Source organism: Wyeomyia smithii, chromosome 2 (genome assembly GCF_029784165.1).
Source record: "Wyeomyia smithii strain HCP4-BCI-WySm-NY-G18 chromosome 2, ASM2978416v1, whole genome shotgun sequence".
Lineage (NCBI taxonomy): Eukaryota > Metazoa > Arthropoda > Insecta > Diptera > Culicidae > Wyeomyia > Wyeomyia smithii.
Window position 1 is genome coordinate 216,540,438 of NC_073695.1, and position 21,517 is coordinate 216,561,954.

At 37.6% G+C, this 21,517-nt stretch overlaps 1 protein-coding gene across 2 annotated transcripts in view; it reads right to left on the bottom strand.

Annotated features, from left to right (window-relative positions):
* Window positions 1-21,266, bottom strand: part of LOC129721836 (uncharacterized) — a 185,793-nt gene extending 164,527 nt beyond the window's left edge. For both annotated transcript variants that reach the window (XM_055674878.1, XM_055674879.1), the window contains exon 1: window positions 20,121-21,266. The gene's annotated coding sequence lies outside the window, so the exon portion shown is untranslated. The remainder of the gene's footprint in view (window positions 1-20,120) is intronic.
* Window positions 21,267-21,517: the final 251 nt, after the last annotated feature.

Consider the following 21,517-nt stretch of genomic DNA (forward strand, 5'->3'; position numbering starts at 1 on the left):
ATCGTAAATTGTTTAGTAAGTCACAGCATTAGGGCGTCCCCAAATAACGTTTCGTTAGATAGTCTGGGAGCTCAACTGGGAATGATTGTTTGTGGTGTAACAAAAAATCTTTTGTATGACGACAACTCTGGAAAATGTTTAGTCGACGTGCTAATTTGAGTTTAATTTAAAAAAAATCAAGTTTTCCCTTTTTTTATTTCAAATTTTTTATCACATAAAAATCCTGCAGAACCGAACCAATATATGTTTTGTGCGCATCCCTCGGAATCCAAACTAAGAGAAAAAAATATGTTACGGCTTATGGTGGGTCAAATTTCGTTGTTACAAATTTTTTAGCTCTTCTGAAAATTCTTAATTTTGGTGTTTTCTGAAATTAAACCTTCCAAAAACGTACTAAACTTTACGCTAGCAACCATCCTATACCACAGAAAAATGAGCGATCCTATGAGGAAAAACTTCATAAAAGACACATAAATCCTATCTTGAAACGATGTTGAGCTATTCAAGTTTTACTATGGAAAGAATATTGTAAAATGTGATAGTCTCCAGTGTGTGCAACATCGAGTCAATCATTCTTGACTACGGTTGTTTAAATCTGTATTAATATAGGGGAACTGTTCCATTATTCATCTCAGCCCATATATTCATCTCATACAACATGAAAACACAATTGAAAGCAGGAAAAACGCATATTTTCTAACTAAACCAATCTGCTAATTCACGGAATGGATTCTTTTTGATTCTCATGAAGTAGATCCTCAAAAATTCATTCAAAAACTCTAAATTCGATACTATAGTCGGGCATTTGCACTCGAAAACTCATTAAATTCAATCACCTACCTCAGAAAACAAAATCCGCGCATTGTTCTATACGACTACAACGGGATTCGTTCAGCAGCCAACCAAAATTTTTTTCATCACTAGCGGACCACTTTTTATTTTAATCACTGAACAAAATCACTCACTACACTAAAAATACTTTAATCTTTGAAATGTTCACCTCAAATTTCCAAAAACAAGCTTGAGTTAGCGGAAATATATGAGATGATGTCTACAATTCATAAATTTCAACTGTATGTATTTTCATCTGTTTTCACTGCGTTGAAAAAAATCAAAAGTTGCCAAATCAGTTTCTGTTAATACGGAAAAATCATATTGATAATGTTGAATTATTCCGACATAAATGACATAAATCGACAGCACTGCAGTGGTTACCTAGGTTACCAGTTTTGCACGTAAACAACTACAGCGGATATCTAGGTAACCTACTACGACGGACTGCGGCTACGTTCATTCATCATAATGTGATTAATTCATGATTAACAGTGTGATGAATATGGGGGCGTCGTGAGATGAATAATTGAGCAGTGATTCAAGTTTCGAGATGGATATGGAAGCGTTGTGAAGAATGGTTTGTTTAAAAAATTTAGGATAAATCTAGCTAAGTTTACTAAATATACAATACCGAACGATCCCATAAGAGCAAGTAAGCGTATTTTGTGTATTTGTTCAATGATTTCGTGAAAATTTAATTTTTAATCCGTGCATTTTTCGTGAATATCGGCTTAATGAGATGAATATTGGAGCAGTTCCCCTACATAGTAGGTGGTGCAGATTAACTAGTATTTATCGTTTGTTGAAGCCTGAACAATCCATCCTGCTGTTTCAAACATTTTCAGTAAGTAGTAGAAAATTGCTTCGAATACCATCAAATTACACGGTTTCCGTTTTTGCCACCACCCTATCGAAAACTTATCGGTCCATCTTTATGGTACATCAAGTGTTAGATGTCGAAAAAGCAGATTAATATGAGCGTTACTAATAATTGTGGTTTTTCATACTAAATCATTTTATATTGTATTTCAATTGTTTTTGGCACCACCCTACTAAAAAATAAATGGTTTACCCTAGTGAAAAATCAAGTTTAGGATCAGGTTTAGGATGAATAGAGTACATAAGCTGAGATATGGATAAACTTTCAACAACTGGATTATTCGAAGGAAATTAATTAAATTCAGAACATTAGCTTTTTAGTCACATGAAGGAAAAAATTGAAAAAAAAACCCTCGATCATTGCAAATAGTATAAGGGATAGTTAAAGGAAAGGTGAGTTTAATTATTCTGATATCATAGTTTTATGCGGCTGGGCGCTCTAGTAATGGGTTTGCTGAGTTAGCACATCCGTTCCAGAACTTTGAAAGTATTCGTTGAAACCACTCGTTGAGTTCTTCCATGTTTGCAGCTAGGTAAACATCCTCTGTTGGGTGTAGTGGGTCTAAATTCAATATCATTTTTAGTAGCCGGTTCTGCTTCACTTGTAGCTTATTTCTGTGGCAGCCAGCGCAATCATACCAAGCAGGAAAACCATATGTAGTTGATGGTTTTAACACCGTGGATGTCTAATAAACATTCAAATGATTCAAATGTGGTTTGGAGCAAGTTGTGAGTCATTTCAGAAATAGTCCATATTAAGCCCTCAGTTGTCCAAGTCCGGCCAAAAGTTTTTATGTGGCTTGGGTGGATCACTTCCTTTAGTGGACCACTTTGACGAAAAACTATTCATTCTCTTGAATTTGAATTTTCAAATGTTCTCGTGATTCTGTTGCAGATTGGCCGGATAAGATGTTTCCCGATGTAAATTTTCTGGGTATTCGTTGAGTTTTTGCATAAATCAGCTTAACCTGACCGGTGGTACACTTCTAAAGGACGTGGTTCATCCAAGGTTATTTTACCCTACTCCCACTTAGTAGATTTTCCAGGCTCACAAAATCAAAACTTTGAGCACTTTGAGGCATTACTAAATCATGTCCGACGATTAAGCTGAAATTTTGCACACATCATTTTCTTGGACCAATAAAAATATGTGGGGTAAATAAACTTATAGTGGACCCCTTTCCTATAGTGGTTGGTTATTTGAATTCGATGATGAAGTTTTTTTCCATGCCACTCTTACGTTTGCATTAAAAAAATGAACTTTTCCATCAGTGATAAAAAAAACTAGGACAGTTAATAAGGTTCGATAAATTACCCATGGAAGTTATTTATATTAGCTTACTTGTAAAAAATTCTAAGCCCTTGCGAGTGGCCTTCCAGCAGTTAACCGGAAAATTCACCATGGCGAGCGAAAACATGCGTGTCTAGGCATGTTTTTGACTTCTTTCTTCATTTCATCAATTCCTTCACAGTTTTCGCAGCAAAATAGTTGGAGTAAAACTTACGCTACAGGCACTTTTTTACTTTTTGGCCGGTTGCATCGACCAAGCGCACACAGGAATGTAGCCACTTTTCGCTCGGTCTCGCTCTTAAGCATTCTTTGGGGTTTCTTGTCACAGGGTCGTCGGCCGTCCGGAACCGGGCTTTCTTTCGATGCTCTGATTGTTGTCCAATAGTGCCAAAATATTGTAGATGCCGGAACAGGTACTCCTGCGGTCCACAAAGGGCTGCACGATGTCCGTTTTCGACGCGCACACTTCTGAACGGAGTAGCTTCATTGTTCTCGCAATAACGGTTGGAGTTCGACTGATAGAGCTGTCAAATTTTTCCAGCTCACTCATGGGTTACTACGATTGATGCTGAATGGGTAGTTTCGTCAGTGCGTGTGAAACTGAACCCATAAAAAATCGGCAATTTTCGTCCATTTTTTTATTCAAACGTTATATCGAAGGTCAATTTTTGAACGTCAGCATCATCAATGCGCACAGCTCTACCTTAAAAGCACCGATGATGGCAAAAATAAGTTCTACGCAATATCATCATCGGTTTACAACGCTCAGGTCGGTGAAAAAGGAGGAGTTCAAACCGGTTATTGGAAAATTCAACGTAAATTAGCTGACCAATGAAAACGACCTAAAACTTATCAACTTCGGTACCTCAATGAACATGACAATACCTGGAGGTCAACAATTAATACTGAATCGCCATCCTAGTACTTCTCGGCCATCACCGACGTCAAAAACTACCGACGCTCATCGATTCATTCATCGAGACATCGATTCTAAATCACTACGTAGAGATGGTGAAGTAACGCCTAACATTTTCTGTTCTTAAAGCCCGGGTACGCACACGTCGTAACAACGCCTTCCTGACGGAAATTGTCAGCCTACCTTCTTGAAATCTTACAATGTACTTTCTGACATCTACCACCTTCCACTCGTCTAGACGGAAGACGCAATCGCGCTGTCTTGGGCTCCTCCTTCTTGTCGTCATGCCTTTTAATTTATGTTTATTCATGTTCGTTGAAGAAAAAATAAACAACATACCGTTTTGATTCAAACTTCAAACACTTACAATAAAAATCGAATTATTATAATAGTGAAATAAAAAAAATGCTTAAATATACCATTTCGTTTCTTCGAATGTCCTTCGCCCAGTGATGTAGAGCTCTTTACTGTAGGGCTACTTCCGGCGTTGGAAAAAGTGACAGTCAGTATTCCGTTGATCTGCCTATCTATCTCTTATGTCGAATTCGTATTTACGGCAGGACTATACCGTCCCGGACTACAATTTGCAGCTAAAAAAAAAACACTTTCCGAGCAGTTGCAATGGTGTGCGTAATACCAGAGGTAGCTGTCACTTTGTTTTGTTTTGGTCATTATCGCCATTGTCTTTTTATCGCGTTTGTGCTAATGTACGGATTCGGGCGATGATGATTTCAAACGCTTAAAAAGTTCCTCCATTTCGCAAATGTTTTGACAAAATAAAATCCTACCTGATGTTTGACACGCGATAAACGATAATCAAAGCAAACCGATTTTGCCACATTTTTTTGTATTTTGACACATAGGTACTTGTGAATGTGTTGGTGTCTTCAAAACTGCACTCTGTTTCTTTCGCGGACTGTCCGGGACAGAAAAAGGGTAGTCCGGGATAGTCCGGAAAATAAAAAAAAACAGTGATAGGACAAAGTGTAGACCGCGGGGTAGCTACACCGCAAAAACGAAAACGACATTAGCGATTACGTTGAGGCGTTCGTAATTTGAATCAAAACAGATTTTAAAAATCTTCTTATTGTCATGTGCAAAACGTTTTTAAATGTATAGAAATAGCACCTAATTGCAACAACAATAAAATAACCAACATGTTAAACCTTTAAAATCGATGAGAAAGTTACCAGTTAAGTTCAGTTTAATGAGGAACCAGATAACCCTAGAAAGAGCTAGTGTTTGAGCACGTGAACTATACCTCAAAGTCCAATTAAGGGTAGTGAATCAGGTGAGCCTATCCAGCCTCGTATAATCTTAGGCAGAAGGTTGAAAAGATAGCAGTTGTAAGCGATTAATTGGGCATTTTGTGATCAAATGAGGACCCAGAAATTGGAGTATCGCTTCGTCGCAGGGGCAGTACATTGGCCACGTGCAAGAACTCCGAGCGATCGATCTACAAGCTACGAGATCTTTACCTTCAACACCAAGCATAGACAGTACGTCAGTTAGCAAAGCCCTTTGAATCCGGACCGATAAGCGAGACGAGCGAACGAGCCGTGGGACGGCGAAGGTTCGCTAAATTCCCCAGCATCGGTAGCAGAGTTCTGTAAAACCCAACTGCTATTTTCGTCCTATCAGCCGACCCTGAGAACTTTTAATAACCTTTGAGGAGGTGTTTGAGAGAAAGAGAGAGACATTGTTCACCAGGTTGAGTAGCCGAGGTAACATAATTTGTATGGAGAAGACGTCATTACGCCGTGTGTGTATTTGGGCCATTAATAACATTCGGTGCCAGCACCTAATACGGTACAATCTTGTGCGACTGACGCAATCCGCTTTTAAAGCTGTGCTACCGGAAGAGAGTGTACTGATTGAAACCCTCTCTCGACGCCTGTTAAGTAACTACCGTAATACAGTCATCCACAGCGTAGCAGAGACCATCGAGGGCTATTTGGAACGAAACCGAGGGAATTAGTGGTTCAACGAAGAATGTGTTGGACGAGAAGAACACTGCGCGAGTACTGATGTTACATCAAGCTACCCATCAGAACGTGGAGCAATACAGACAGAAGAAAAGACAGAAAAAGGCTAGGAAAGGGAGGAGTGCGAGTAACGGGAGCAACTGTATTACACTAAGATCGCTTTGTACGCGTTTTTTTTACGCGGGTTACGGATTTCGGTTTCCCTTCTCTCGGAATGCAGAATTAACGCTGGTTTTTTTTTACGCGGATTCCGGAATTTACGCGGTTTTTTTTACGCGGATTCCGGAATTTACGCGTTTTTTTTACGTGGCATGTATCCCCCGCGTAAAAAGTGACTTCAGTGTACTCTCTTGAGCGGTGGTAGTTTTACCAGAACAGCAAAATTGTGCCGAGATAAGTTATGATATGTTATGAGTGTATTCTAACGAACGATCGCTGGGAGGCCGAAAAGTGGAAACACTTGTGTGGCGTACAGGCGAAAAGTGGAACACTTGCCACCAGCGTTGCCATTGTGCCAGATAAATCTGGATTTTGCCAGATTTTTGACGTAGGATTACGTCTAACCGCACTATATCGAGATACATTCTGCGGAAACTTAAATCAAGGTGTAACGTTGGAATGAAAGATTTCAAACGGTGATACTGATCTAACCACATGATGGATTACAATAATCAATATGTCTTTGGATTGATAAAATGATGGGCAATTTAGTGATTCCTCAGTTATCGTTATCACTTCATAGTTAAACAGTGAAAATTTCATAAAAGTTTCAAGGTCGAATTTTTCACGAACAATGTACCAATCACAAGCAAGCACGCCTGGCACAGACTTCATGAGAAGACACTAACTGCCTGCTATGATATCCTGTATAACAGTGGCAAAAAATCGTCTCCCCGTCCCAATAGGTCAACTAACGTTTGCTTCTATGAGCCTAAACTATTTTGATGTCTTGAAGGTGAAGCTTTTTCGAAAAGTTCGTAACCACCTCTATCAAACAGTTTTACGTTCTGCTGTTAGAATGTTATTGAAACGGATGTCTTGAAGGAAACAATTTTCCTGTTGCCAAGATTGAACCATGCCAAAAATGAACGGTTCTCTTTTCATGACTTTTTTTTTAAAGATATTTCCACTAATGAACTAGTTTTAGTTCCAAGTCATTTGAGGTGTCGCTTGATGAATTGAGGCTGACGAACTAGATACTTGATATAACTACCCGAGTAATTGGGTTGTTAAGCTATATCAGTTTTTTATATCATCTGAAAGATATGCATTATCTAAGTAAAACGTGATTTAAAAAAAAATATCGTTGTCCTTCGCTTTTTAAATCACGATTTAAAACTGCTCGAAATCGCTACAATGACAGTTCCTCCATATACCAACTGTCCTTGTAGCGATTTAGAGCGAATTTTTATTCTTCATATAAAAATCGAAGGATAATGATATAAAGTTTTAAAAAATCACGTTTTGCTCAGAAAGTTACACTCTTTCAGATGATATATAAAAATCGGAAATCCGTGAATAGCTAAACAACCCAATTAGAGGCATAGTACTGCTTTGATCATGATCATTATATTACCGAGACATGTTCCGGACATATTCCAGGAACCGTTTTACCGATTCCGGTCATCCGCTTTGGCAACATAAAGAACCTTTCTGGCACATGTGTGCCAAAATCGACCTGTACCAGAAGTAAAACGAGCTCAAATTGAACAGAGCCTCAAAGGGAAATAGTCCTACGTCAACTATGCGGTCGTGTCTTGGATACCACCCTCCTACTATTGTTTGCGCGCCAGACAAACAGATAAACATCAGAATCTGCCAGATATTTGTAAATGAGCCAGATATTTGCCAGATTTCATCCGCGTCGTCTCGCAAAAAGGTCATTACTGCCGTGCCTGGCCTTTACCTACCTACACCCGGCGAGAGCGAAAAAAAAGGTCATCACTTTCAATTCTGCCAGCAATTGCCCTAAAATGAGTGACAGATTTTTGCCAGACTTTTTATTTTCGTTTTGCCAGATTTTATTCAAAACTTAGTGGCAACGCTGCTTGCCACAGAAAAATCAAGACGGCGAGAGAAATGACATCGTCGGAGCATCAGAGGACGGAAATGTACCACTCTCAACGAAGGGCGAAGTTAAGGGTGCTTTAAAACGGCTGAAGAACAACAAATCGGCTGGTGAAAATGGTGTCGTAGCGGAGCTTATCAGGATGGTTCCAGATAAGTTGGCCGAGGTTTAGAATTCTGAACAGCTACCGGAGAAGAGGGAGGATGGGATTTTCAACCCTGTACAGTGAATGTAAAGAACTGCCTCCATCGCCTATGTTAGAAAATTGCATAATATTCCACACAAATTGTGATATTGCACATAATTTTCAAACAAAATCGGAGGTTACATCAAAAGGAGCTGAAATTTAAATAAGAAAATAATGTACGTGATATGTTATATTCGAAATTTTTTACTGTGTATCTACAAAAAAGGCTACAAACTGGATTGTGATAACTATCGTGCAATCATCATCCTGAATGCCGCCTAGAAAATGTTTTTCCAAGACATTTTCCAACATATGGTGTCACTAGCACTAGTTTCGTAGAAAGCCGGACAACTCTTCACTTTGCAGCAGATTCTCCAAGAGTGCCGTGAACACGAAGTCCCTACGCATGTACTCATTCAAGCCGCTTTTTATACAATTGACCGGAGAGAGCTATGGCAAACCATGGTAGAGGACGGCTTTCCCAGGGAGTTGGCTGGGATAATCAGGGATGCGATGGTTGGAAACCGGTTCGGACGGGTTATCCAGTTCATTTGAATTTTTGGCAAGATGACGGTCTCTCTTGGGTACATCTTGCACGAATGCTGCGTTAGCTGGAAGACCGAGCACTTTGGAGAAATTTTGTTCGTTATGGATGGGTTCTTTATCTTGAACGAAATTCAAAGCTTCGTAAATTTTTCATCTTATTCCTAATACTGATTGCGCCAAGTCGTTCTCAAATTTTGTTTTTCAAATAGTTTTCGAACCTTGTTTGCTTCTGACTGTACATCTATTGCATGCAAATTGTGCACTTTCCTTAATACAAAAAGTACAATATAAACTGTCATTATTGTTATTTCTTATTGTTCATTTTTTTAATATCGTTTATATGGAGCGATGTTAGAATGATATGGAACTTTCATAATGCGTAAAATTTAGGTGCCACAGCCTTAACAGTCAAGTAAAATTCCCACTGTCAAAGCTTTAGTTACATATTTTTTAATATTAGGAAACATTACGAAAGCTGAATAAAATAAAATCCGCACAATAACATGTTGAAATTATCACAGTTAATCGCTTTCTAGATCACGATCCAGTTGCATGCAACAACACGATTTAATCTAGTTTATGTGCTTCGTAATAAGCAATGTTTAATTGTCAGCATTTTATGTTTGTTTGTTTTCCTGGTAATGTGGTTCTTCTCTAATGGCAAACCGCAGCGCTTTCATCAACGAATAACATAATTTGTCAGCATAAAACCCTAGCTAACCCGAAACTATCGAGTTTCTTATTATGCATCTCGACTGTTACTACCGCTATCATGCTGCGGTCAATACCTACGTGCAGCAAAGTGGAGTTCCACATTTTAGTTCGACAACGGCGGTGGCGGTGACTGTGGGTCAAGCGTGCGGGCGATGGCAGGCGACGAACCTTTCTCTTTTGAGTGATGTTTTGCTTTAGCGTCGAACGGGCAGCCGTCAAGTCATCATTAGACGGACAAAACTCTGCTGTGAAGGAAACTAGGTTTCCGCAAACCCGTTGTCCACTAATCGCAACTGATTTTGCTTGCAACACATTTTGCTTAGCCAGCAGATCATGCTAATTAGTTCAGCAATGAAGAGATGGACAACAGATGTTGCTCGAGGGCATGTGCGCGATTTCGATTACGGTCATGAATGCTTCTGCCCCGTCCGCTAATCGGTACGTACCGTAATGGACGAACGCTATGCCGGAATGCGTCTGTTAACAAGATTTTTCGGCACCGAAGGGTTAGAAGAAGTCACGAAAAAAATTCGCTTTGTGGGTCGATTTTTTGTTCGTAACATCAAGTTTATTTCCGTTCCATGAGATTAAACTAGGATGTAGCTCATTCAAATTAAAACTATTTTCAAAAAATATCTACCATGCATAAACTTCAGTTTCGTTGGCAGGCCTGCATCCATATATTGCTACTGTCGACTTTTCACGCCCAGGAAAGGCACACCGATATTTAAACATATCGTAACATTCAATGTGGAAGAAAATCACTTCACGGGTAGTTTAGGAGCCCATTATTAGTGGTAATGAGCGCTGAGTCGCAAGTCATAAAAGCTACACCGGAGCAGGGAAGGAAAGTCGCAAACACCAAACTTCAGTGGGCGCCCTCTGCGGATATGTTGAACACACAAACACTTTGTACGATCCACGCAGGGAAGCGAAACTCGCTGGACGATGGGCTCCATGCCATCCCATGAGATCGCGCGAGATGAGATGTATCGCCTTGGTTCAGATAGGTCAGGTGAAGAATAAACCACTTTCTAATGGTTTCCAGTAAACAAATTATTGCGGCTCCACGAGGGAGTGCAGAAATCGAAAGGAGCTGGGACTGAAGAAATTAAACGATTAATTTGCTGCTGATAAATTAACTCCGATTGTTTGCTCATCCGAAAATGAGCCAACTTGGACTGTTCAAAAGGTTAATTCCAAAATTGATTGTTTTACGAGAGGTAAAAGTTGTTGCTTACGGCCTACCTACAATGCTTAACAACATTTCTAAGCCATTGTAAGTAAAAATGATGAAATAATCTAACTTATTTTGACAATTTCTCTCTGCAACACGTGTATAGCAATGCACGGTGGGATTCTGTAAAGCATTTGCAGTAGCGGCAAACGATTATCGCCACCAATTTACGGACACTTTCCCCCTCGACGGTGGTCAACAATTTACACTTTGTTGTTTTGTTGCTTTTGTATGCCTTAATGGTGGGTAACACGGGTTTGGCAGCCGCTTGACCTTTCGTAGCCGACCAAATCTTTTCCTGCTATGCTTCAAATGATTGCCACTTGTTTATTTTACCTTCCTTCGACGTTGTTTGACGCGACGTTGCTTAACTTTCCACGCACAAAATAGCGCCTTAGAGAAATGTAATTACATCGAACAATTAGTCGAATGATTTCGAGAGGGAAATTGTCTAGCCCTTGTTGAAATGTGATGTTGAATTGCCCGTTTGGAGATAATTCGAAGCTTTATGTAATAAAATTTACACTCGCACTTGATAACTTTACGTTATGATTGATTACGATTCTTCAATAATTAACTATAACTTCAAGATTTCTAAGCAAATTTAATTCAAATTTCAAAGCATTCAAATTAGAAAATCATTCAAAACAGTTCTGAAAAATCTGGAACATACTTTCGTAAAAGTTCGAAGAAATTAATGATTTAAACATCAATGAGGTTTATTCTCTCAGTTAGAGCCCACCCACAGCGGAAATTTTCTTATGTCCGATCGATAAAAATAATTTCTGTTGCCGCAGTTTATAGCAGTGATAGTTTAAAATCGAAAAAAGTGATTCAACCAGATGTGAGTCAGAAGGTTTAAGAAAGTGTTTATTTCACTTGTATATGTATATTGTATGTTATGCTCAAAAATGATTTATTTATGACAATCAACAAACTTTTTTTTCCAACTGCGGTTCAACCGATTAAAACAAGTTTCATTACATTTGGAAGATTTTTTGGACAGACTTTCTTTTTCTAATAATAGTTTTCATCGAAAACTTATTTTGAAGTTATATATAAAAAGGTGTTCTTTGAGCAATAGTGATTAAGCTCGCTATATTTTCTCGCCAATGGTTGGAACAATTTTTCTATCAACAGATTAATTTTCTATTTTACCTAATGGAGCAAAATTTATTATTCAAATGATACATGTAAAAAACGTTCGAAATATGCTTATTCGGCATTCTGACGATACTTGTAGAACACCCGATAATTTTTATTTTGACTTAGATATTCAACTTGTCTCCTTTAGTGAGGCATCTTGATAAAAAATTTTAAGCTACCCGATCAGAAAGACAAAACAAAAAAGTAACAGAAGCTATTTTTTGTAATGAAAAAAAACCTTCCAGGTTGTGTTTTCAATTTGATCCCATTAGGTGTTAAAATAACAGATGTAACAAAAATGATTCTACTAGCATCAAACCCATATCAAAATTTGTTACTAACGTACCAGCTATCTAACAAAGTGAGATAGCATAGAAGACAGTATAATAACAAACATAGAGATAGATACAACAGGTTTCGATAGATAGATTATAACTCATTCAAATTTAAATTCGTTATTAAAAGCATATGGGAAAATACAGACTCTTATTAAAATTTGTTATTTGTACTTGCGTTAAAAGAATTTTGCAATTTTTTTTTAATTATGCTCAACTTTCTGTAGGTCATAAATTGGACACATATCCAAGAGACTTTTCATTTTTAAGTTTTTAACCAAAAACTGTTCAACCTTATTCAAAAATTAGTTCAGGTTGATTTTTGTAAAATAATGTATGAAGAGTTATTTAATAAAATATAGTCTTCACCTCACAGAAAATTCTTTGTCATTATTCATAAACCGATTTTGTTCCTATTAAACGAGTTAGAAATTAAACGAAGCGTGAGAATTTTTCAATGGAAAAAAATACAAAACCTGCGTTATAGAGAAATCCTAACTATTCTATCTTTTGTTCAAGATTTCAAATTTGAACCTTGGGGATGCAGGCAAAAAAGTGACTTGTGAGACCGGGAAGAACGTGACCCTTATTAAAACATAATGAATTAAATTAACCCTCTAGTGCTCAATGCCGCCATTTGGCGGGCTTCAATCGAAGTTCCGAAAAGCTTCAATAAATACTTAAAAAGTGTTTATAATGGTTTATAATGATTTTATCGAAGTCCGTTTAGAAATTAATTTGGGCACTACAGGGTTAAATATCGACGTAGACCCTAAGCAATTTCACAAAAAAAAAAACGGGCAATCAGTTCACCATTCAATCAATCGACCATTTTTGATTTGGCTAAAACTTTTTATAGACGCTTCTATAGGCAAAAGATGCCATTTTGTGCTATTGATTTAATTTTTTTGAACACAACTCATTTTTGGGAAGCTATTGAAAAATGCTATTTTGGGAAAGTATTGATAATTACAATTATTTTTAGAGTCACAACGGTTTGTTTGACTCAACCCCCGTCTTCGGCAAAGTTATAAATAACAATTTTGTCTTTTCGAGAAAATATACATTCTAAAAAAATTTTTTTTTTGTAAAAATGCTGAACGAAAAATTCAAATTGGTTATCGAAAAAATCTCTTTTTTTTTAAATCGGATTTTGTTCATAAAACTACAAAAGATTACCTCACCTAGGGCCCGAAATATACAACCCTACGTCCCGGTCCGCGATATCTTGGCCCAACGGAACACTTCATACTTGATGCTGATCTACGGCTATTTGAAAAGCATAAGGGTACCCATTTAACAATTCCAACGAACAGAACCGTCGAAAAAAAAACCATGCCAGTTTTAGTTGTAGACTTATTTCGAGCTAGTAGTCGGCAGCGAGGGTAAAAAATTTGCCTTAGCTTATAAGGGAAACTACCACAAAAGATCAAAACAATGGTCGCAGTGGTCCAAATCTTACAAAAAAAAAATTAAGAGAAACTAGAAATAAGACCCAGTTGGCTCCGTTAAACATTATATGTATAGTGCCGTGTCAAATATACGTTTTGATAAAAAAAATACAAAAGATTACCTAAACAATGACCGGTCCGATCATGAAGGAATCAGGAAAAAAATGTTATGGTTTTATGAAAAAAAATATTTTTTTCAATTTTTTTTTAGAGTGGCATTATTTTCTTTGGAAGGACAAATTTGATATCTACAACTTTGCCAAAGACACTATGCCAATCAAACAAACTATTTTGGCTGCAGAAATATTTTCAATTTTCAATAGAGCACTCTGAGAAGAACTCAAAATATTTTTTTGACGTAGGACTACGTCTAACCGCACTATATCGAGATACATTCTGCGGAAACTAAAACCAAGGTGTAACGTTGGAATGAAAGATTTCAAACGGTGATACTGATGTAACCACAAGATGGATTACAATAATCAATATGTCGTTGGATTGATAAAATTATGGACAATTTAGTGATTCCTCAGTTATCATTATCATTTTATGTTAAACAGTGAAATTTTTATGAAAGTTTCAAGGTCGAATTTCCTCGAACAATGTACCAATCATATGCGAGCAAGCCTGGCACAGACTTCATGAGTAGACACCAACTGCCTGCTGTAATATCCTGTATAGCAGTGGCAAAAAAATTTGATAGAATCTCCCAGCCCCAATAGGTCAACTAATGTTCGCTTCCATGAGCCTAGACTGATTTGATGTCTTGAAGGTGAAGCTTTTTCGAAAAGTTCGTAATCACCTCCATTATCAGACAGTTTTACGTTCTGCTGTTAGAATGTTATTAAAACTGATATCTTCGAGGAAAACATGCTGACACAGGAAACAGTACTGCACCGAGCAATGTATGAATAGAGCGCTGGTCACTCGGCGTCTATCAGTGCAGTAGAACTCGATATTCATTTGTATGCAGCCAAGCCAAGTGAAGACTACAATTGCCGCTGGCGACGCACAGTGGGGCGTGTTGGGTTAACGTGTAGGTATCGTTTTGCGATCTGGAACGCAATCGAATTGCCGTTTGAATTGTCTTCTTCTTCTTCTTGTTTCGTATAGTAGCAAATATCAGAATTCAATATGATCATTCGGGTGCCGCAAAATACACTGCGCCACCGAGGACAGCAAAATTCTGTACGTGTCGGTAGAGACAGGTAGCAGGGTATATAAATTAGGTTCATTGTACAGATAAAATGCGTTGTTTATTTTTGAACTCTACTCTGTGTTTGTCTCATGTCCATTTCAAATTTTCTGTGAATATACATTTTTGTTTGAAAACTGTAATTCTTTATCGTTTTTTTTTTTTACATGAACTTGTAACTGCAGGAAGATTTTACTATGTGACATCTTTGCCGCTTGGTGATCGGAGAGTGAGCTATCGTTCACAAGACATATAAATATTATTTAATTTCTACTAAATCGTACTCGATTTAGGTCTGTATAGAAGCTTGCCTTTTCGCGTATTGAAGAAAATTGACTGTATTCGAATTAATGGCATTCATCAATGTTAAAGAGAATATTTTTTCTTCTAAAATAGAGTGCTGCAAATAAATAATCAAAATACAGACCCAGTTCGATTTTGCCAAACACGACAGGGCAGAATTTTCCTGTTGCTCAGATTGAACCATGCCAAAAATGAACGGTTCTCTTTTCATGACTTTTTTTCATGGATATTTCCACCAATCTTTTCATGACTTTTTTTCATGGATATTTCCACCAATGAACTAGTTTTAGTTTCAAGTCGTTTGAGGTGTCACTTTATGAATTATGGCTGACGACCTAGATACTTGATATTACTACCCTAGTAATTAGAGGCTTAGTACTGCTTAAATCATGATCATTATATTATCGGCACATGTTCCGGTCATATTCCAGGAACCGTTTTACCGATTCCGATCATTCGCTTCGGCAACATAAAAAACCAAAATACCCTTCTTTTGAAGGATGTTGAGCTTAAATTGATTGAAATAATCAAGAAAACTAAGAAATGTGATTAGACATAATCGCTCGTTTCTGGCACATGTGTGCCAAATTCGACCCGTACCAGAAGTAAAACGAGCTCAAATTAAACAGAGCCTCAAAAGGAAATATAAAACTATTGTAGTCCTACGTCAACTATGCGGTAGTGTCTTGGATACCACCCTCCTACTATTTTTGTGAAAAACCTATAATTTTTTTCTCGATTTTTCCATGATCGGACCGATTTCATTGGTTAGGTAATCTTCTGTAGTTTTCATGAGAAAAAACAGATTTTGAAAACAAGAGCTTTTAGATAAATATTTTTAATTTTTTCTAATTTTCAATTTTTTACTTGGAGGAAACATAAACGATCTTATATTTTCATTTTGTGGACCGAGTTATACCAGCAAACAATAAGGATGTTGTTGGGGCCTCTCACAAGTTTGTGTGTGCATGGTTCGTCTAGTGAACATTTAATGTGTATTCGATTGTACGCTTTGAAACCGGTTTAAACTAAAGCCCTAGAGTTAAAGCTTGGACGACTGTCACTGAAAAGTTCCAATCGAACTGTCAAAACTCGTTCCAATCGAACATAAGAATGTTTGACATGTCAAGTATGTCTTAGTAGATGGGAAGTATTGTGATTTGGAAATAACAAAATGCGAAAAATCTAGAGGTGGAACTGGACTGTAACAAAAAAACATTAAATTCCAGAAATCCTTTCGAACGGACATTGGGTAGCTTGTTCGGAGTGACCGTAATCAATCGACATATTATACGGTGTCTCATTTGCCACTTGGGCCACAAACTTATACACAGGTCCCGGTAACTTTTAGTGCTTCTCCATTATCCGACACGAAGAATAAATCATCGTGATTAAAAAGCTACAAAACATTTTTTTTTTTCGGATTGATATTTTCAAAACGCCAAACTTAGGCTACAAAGACGTGCCGTTTCTGTTATTAAAAATCCTCTGGTAATTCATAAAACTCAAACCTTTTTCTGCGATGATTTTAATCGGTGGGGAATCGAAAAAAGCTTAAGTTTTTTTAAAATTTTGTGATGTTCGATATGAACAAAATAGAAATAAACACTTTTTTTTCACTACTATGGGGTGATTTTTTGCTATTTGGTTTTTCGTGTATTCAGATTTGACAGTTCACGCGAGAATTCTGACAGCTGTCAAGGTCTAATGTACTCAATTTGGTTTGCCATTACACCATGAACAGATTTACGCCTGAACAACGCTTACAAATAATCAAATTTTATTACCAAAATTCGTCCTCTGTGAAAAATGTTTTTCGCGCATTACGACCATTTAGTGACGAAGCTCATTTCTGGCTAAATGGGTATGTTAATAAGCAAAATTGCCGCATTTGGATCGAAGAGTAACCAGAGGCAATACAAGAAACGCCAATGCACCCAGAAAAATGCACGGTTTGGTGCGGTTTACAGGCTGGAGGCATTATTGGTCCGTACTTCTTCAAAGATGATCAAAATCGCAGCGTTACGGTCAATGGCGCTCGCTATCGCGCGTTGATTTCTGATTTTTTTTGCCGGAAATGGAAGAGCTGGGTCTTGTTGATATGTGGTTTCACCAAGACAGAGCAACGTGCCACCCATCGCGCGAATCAATGGACATATTGCGGAATGAGTTCGGTGAGCAATTCATCTCACGAAACGGACCGGTGAATTGGCCGCCTAGTTCATGCGATTTAACACCGCTAGATTATTTTTAGTTGGGCTACGTTAAGTCTCTCGTCTATGCGGATAAGCCAACAACAATTCCAGCTTTGGAAGACAACATTACACGCGTTATTCGCGAGATACCAGCCGAAATGCTCGAAAAAGTGACCCAAAATTGGACTTTTCGTATGGACCATTTAAAACGTAGCCGTGGCCAACATTTGAATGAAATTATCTTTAAAAAGTAAATGGCATGAACCAATTTATCGGCTCAAATAAAGATTTCATACAGTTTAGTAATTTTCATGCGTTTTTTTAAATAAAACCCATATTCTTGAAAAATCACCCTTTATAACAAAACAAATTGAATCAAAAAACTATGAAACTCAAAATACGAGTAGTCATGTAACGACTTTTATTTTTTGCAATGTTGCAAGTTTTTTGAAATTTTAGAATGGCTGCCAGAACGACGGAATTTCAGTCGGCCAAACTTTAACGCTAGGTCTTTGGTTTAAACCAGGAGTCCAGGCACACGTGGTTTGATACTTTAAATATACAGCCAACTGTTAATTAGATCATTTATCATTAAGGTGAAACGGTATTGACGCCACAAAAAAAAATTAAACGGTGAATTTAAACTTCATTGTTATTACATGGAATAAACGACTGAGCAAAAGATTCGAATTCATAAAAAATTGAAGCAATAAAAAAGTATAATCAATTTTCGATGAATTTAACAAATATTTCAGTCTTTTTGAAGATATAATACGACAATCCCGACGTTTCGGCCATTTCTGGTGGCTTCCAGATTAACTCAATTCATGCGATAACTCGACAGATTGTAAGAAAACTTTCTTCGAAAACATCTTATCCAATCTAAATAGAAACCTTTGTACAAAAGGTTTGTCAAATTTGACGGGGGTGCCGTTATCCTCTACGTATCACCCTGCTTACGAAAATTTGAGTGTTATTAGCTTTCTGTAAACTGGAAGTCGCCATCTCAGTCTTCAAAATGGCGATTTATAGTTTCTGGGCATAGTTCTGATTCTTCTTTTTAAATTTTATACAGCTTAGCAGAGTTGCGAATACACTGGGGTCGCTTTTTACGCGGGTTGTTTTATGCGTTTTTTAAAACGGGATGTTTTTACAATAACGCGGATTATTTCTACTCGATTCGGAAAATTATTTGTATGCGGTATCAAATAAGTTTAGTATAAGTATACCTAATCTAATCTTTTAAATGCAGTACAACCAATCGCGTAAAAAGCGACCCCAGTTTACAATTTGAAACTGACGTCAAAAAACAATTAGCCAAAACCGTTTAAATACCGTTTAAAAAAGTTTTATTGGGGAATATATAATCGATTTTCACGGATTTACTGAAACCTGAAGTAGCCGAATTAAATTTCAAATGTCTCCGTACAACAATCACCCTGGTCATCCTGGTTCAGAAATTTGAAATAAATAAAGGTTTTTGAACAGTTTCCTTGATTTTATCAAGCTTTCCACCATCCTCAATTAAAATTTAGCTTCGAGAACCTTTCGCCCCCCAGCCAATCGAATTAGTTTGAAAGTTCCAACAATAAAAGAAAATGTTTTTCTTTTACATCAGAATTCCCTTCTTCTTTAGGGGTTACCCCTTCTTTTTCCAATATTTTTGACAACCTCTGTTGTACAAAGGAAACGTATGCCAAGTTTGTTGCAAACTTCCCCCGACTTCTAGAAATCAGTTTTCAAAACATCCAACAACATCCTGTTTCGGTCCCTGGACATCAATTTCTGGCCTCCAGACATGATCGAGGGATTTAAAATCAACGAATTCAATTAATATATTAACATAATGTTCGGAAAACCTTGACTTCTTCGTGAATTAAGGCAGGGGGGGATACAACTCTCCCTTCCCAATGCATCTATGTTTATCTACTATGTGAAAGGAATTCGTATGCCAAGTTTGGTATAAATCGGTTCATACATTCCAGAGTTATGCTGGTGCATACATACAAATATACCTACAAAACTTATCTTTTATATGAATAGAAGATAGATTTGGCTTTCCTTTTGTCGATACGGTACTTTTCAAATGTTAGTCTCAATAATTTTAATTAATTTTTTCAAATTAATTTTTGAAAAGTGAAGAATGCAAATTTGCCAAATTTTACACCCACAAAGTTTCATTGATTCCAGAGAAGGTGCTGCCAGTCCCTCAGTCGAGTTGAAGCAGAATCCTTCTGGTATCTTTTTAGTTAGCAGTCGAATTTCATCAAATTAATTTTTCACACGCTTGCTATCTGGTAATGTCATTATTTTGATTACGAAATTTACTTAAAGTTTAACGAAACTTTTAAATAGATTCGAAGAATATTGCCTCTTCAAATTTAATACAATAAAAAACAGTTTTTTCTTAAAATAAGAGCAGAGAGTTTAATCGAATTAAACCTCCTGATAAAACTATCGATGCTCTCAATTATTCTTCTTGAATTTTTATATATTAAACCGACTATCAATCTACTCTCTAACGTAATAAAATTAATTTGAATAGCTATGTATTCTGTACGAAACATATTTCGAAAACACATCGATAGCAATCAGTTTTTCCAGCATAGGCAAAATTATCAAAGTCCACGAAATTCGCAGTTTTCAACGCTAACGATTACATAGTTTTGCAAGTTTACAATTAACCATCCAAGAAAACCTGAATCTACGTCACATCACATTAGATCAAAAGCTTTGTATAGTCTATGATCCACTGCCGGTGTCATTGTCAAGCGTATTACGGACTCTATTCCTACAACCAGCAACATTTCAATCGTTTAAATAATCACATTGAATTACCTTTGTAGCCTCCAATCGGTCAAAATAGATGTTATTATTATGTCACTGCTTTGTTATTTCTCTGTTTTATTTTTTTACTCACTAGCGGCAATCTATTGTACCAGAAATTCCACCGAATGCGTATTACACCGAGCAGCGATATTTACACAATACACCGCTAACGGCAGCGCTAACCTAAACCGAGGAGTTCCTGTATGCTAAGCATGTTTACCGTAAACCCGCACTTACGGCAGCACAATTGTTGCCGACCCGTGCACTAATCCGTCAATATTGATTTTTTGAATGCAACCGCCTCTTCCTCGATTCGCGGCCAACGATGCACTTCACAGGTGAACAGACTAAGGTTAAGCCGTGGGTCACTAGCAATTATGCTATGATCTCGGGCATCACTAAATTCGATACAATCCACCCAAATCCACAATTAATAGTCACACCCTTTCACTTTCAGTTGAACTTTGCACAAACAGGTAGTTTTGCGCTATGAACAGCTCGTCACGCCGGTTTGTTTTTAGAAGAGTTTTTGTTTTGGCACACTTTTTATTCATCAACGGTTGGCTCTTCACGACTAATTAGATGCCGGTCACGCATCTTCAACAATCCACACCGTCCCGGTGAGATAAAATTTGTCCGAGAAGGGCGCTCACTTCCCGGCACACTTCGCCGCTAGCATCCGCAAAATGTGGCTTTCGATTTCACCGATTTGCATATGAAGAAGAGCGCCGAAAAATATGTAAATTTTTTATACTACTTCCTGATGTTGTTTATTCTTCCGCTACCTGTCAAAGCTAGCTGTTTTTAATTTCTACTGTTTCATTTCACTTGTACACTAGTAAATCATCTGATAACTCACTTTTTTTTACAACACAGTACGAATTACATGCACATAGATAGGCACTGATCCAGTTTGAAAATTGCAATTTAACGATTCGCTTGACGATCGCGCAAGGGGTTTACTGCTCGCACAACAAGTGCAACGGCTTTCCAAAAAGCAACAAGTGCTACTCATACAAGAAGGAACCGCTATTTACTTCCCTTGGTAAAAGGATTGGCAATCGCAAGGTAATTGAGGTATCCCTTGCACAAAGAAAGAAAAAACAATCTCAGTAAAAATAAACACGTTCGTTCGCCACGAAGGTCCAGCCACGACTACCGCCGCACGGTGATAGTAGTACTAACTGCAGCCAAGAGCAGCCAACCATGTGCGCCCTCGTCAAGCCAGCCAGCCAGCCAACCAGCCAAGGTGTGCAGTGAAATGCCGGTAAACGAGAGATGTAAAGACTTCAGAGCTGGCTGCGGGGTGGACGGAAAAGAGCCACTTGATATCTGTACCAATCGTCCAAGTTTGTTTTGTTTTGATCCGCGCAGCTCATGCACATGCTTGCCGCAGTCAATACACC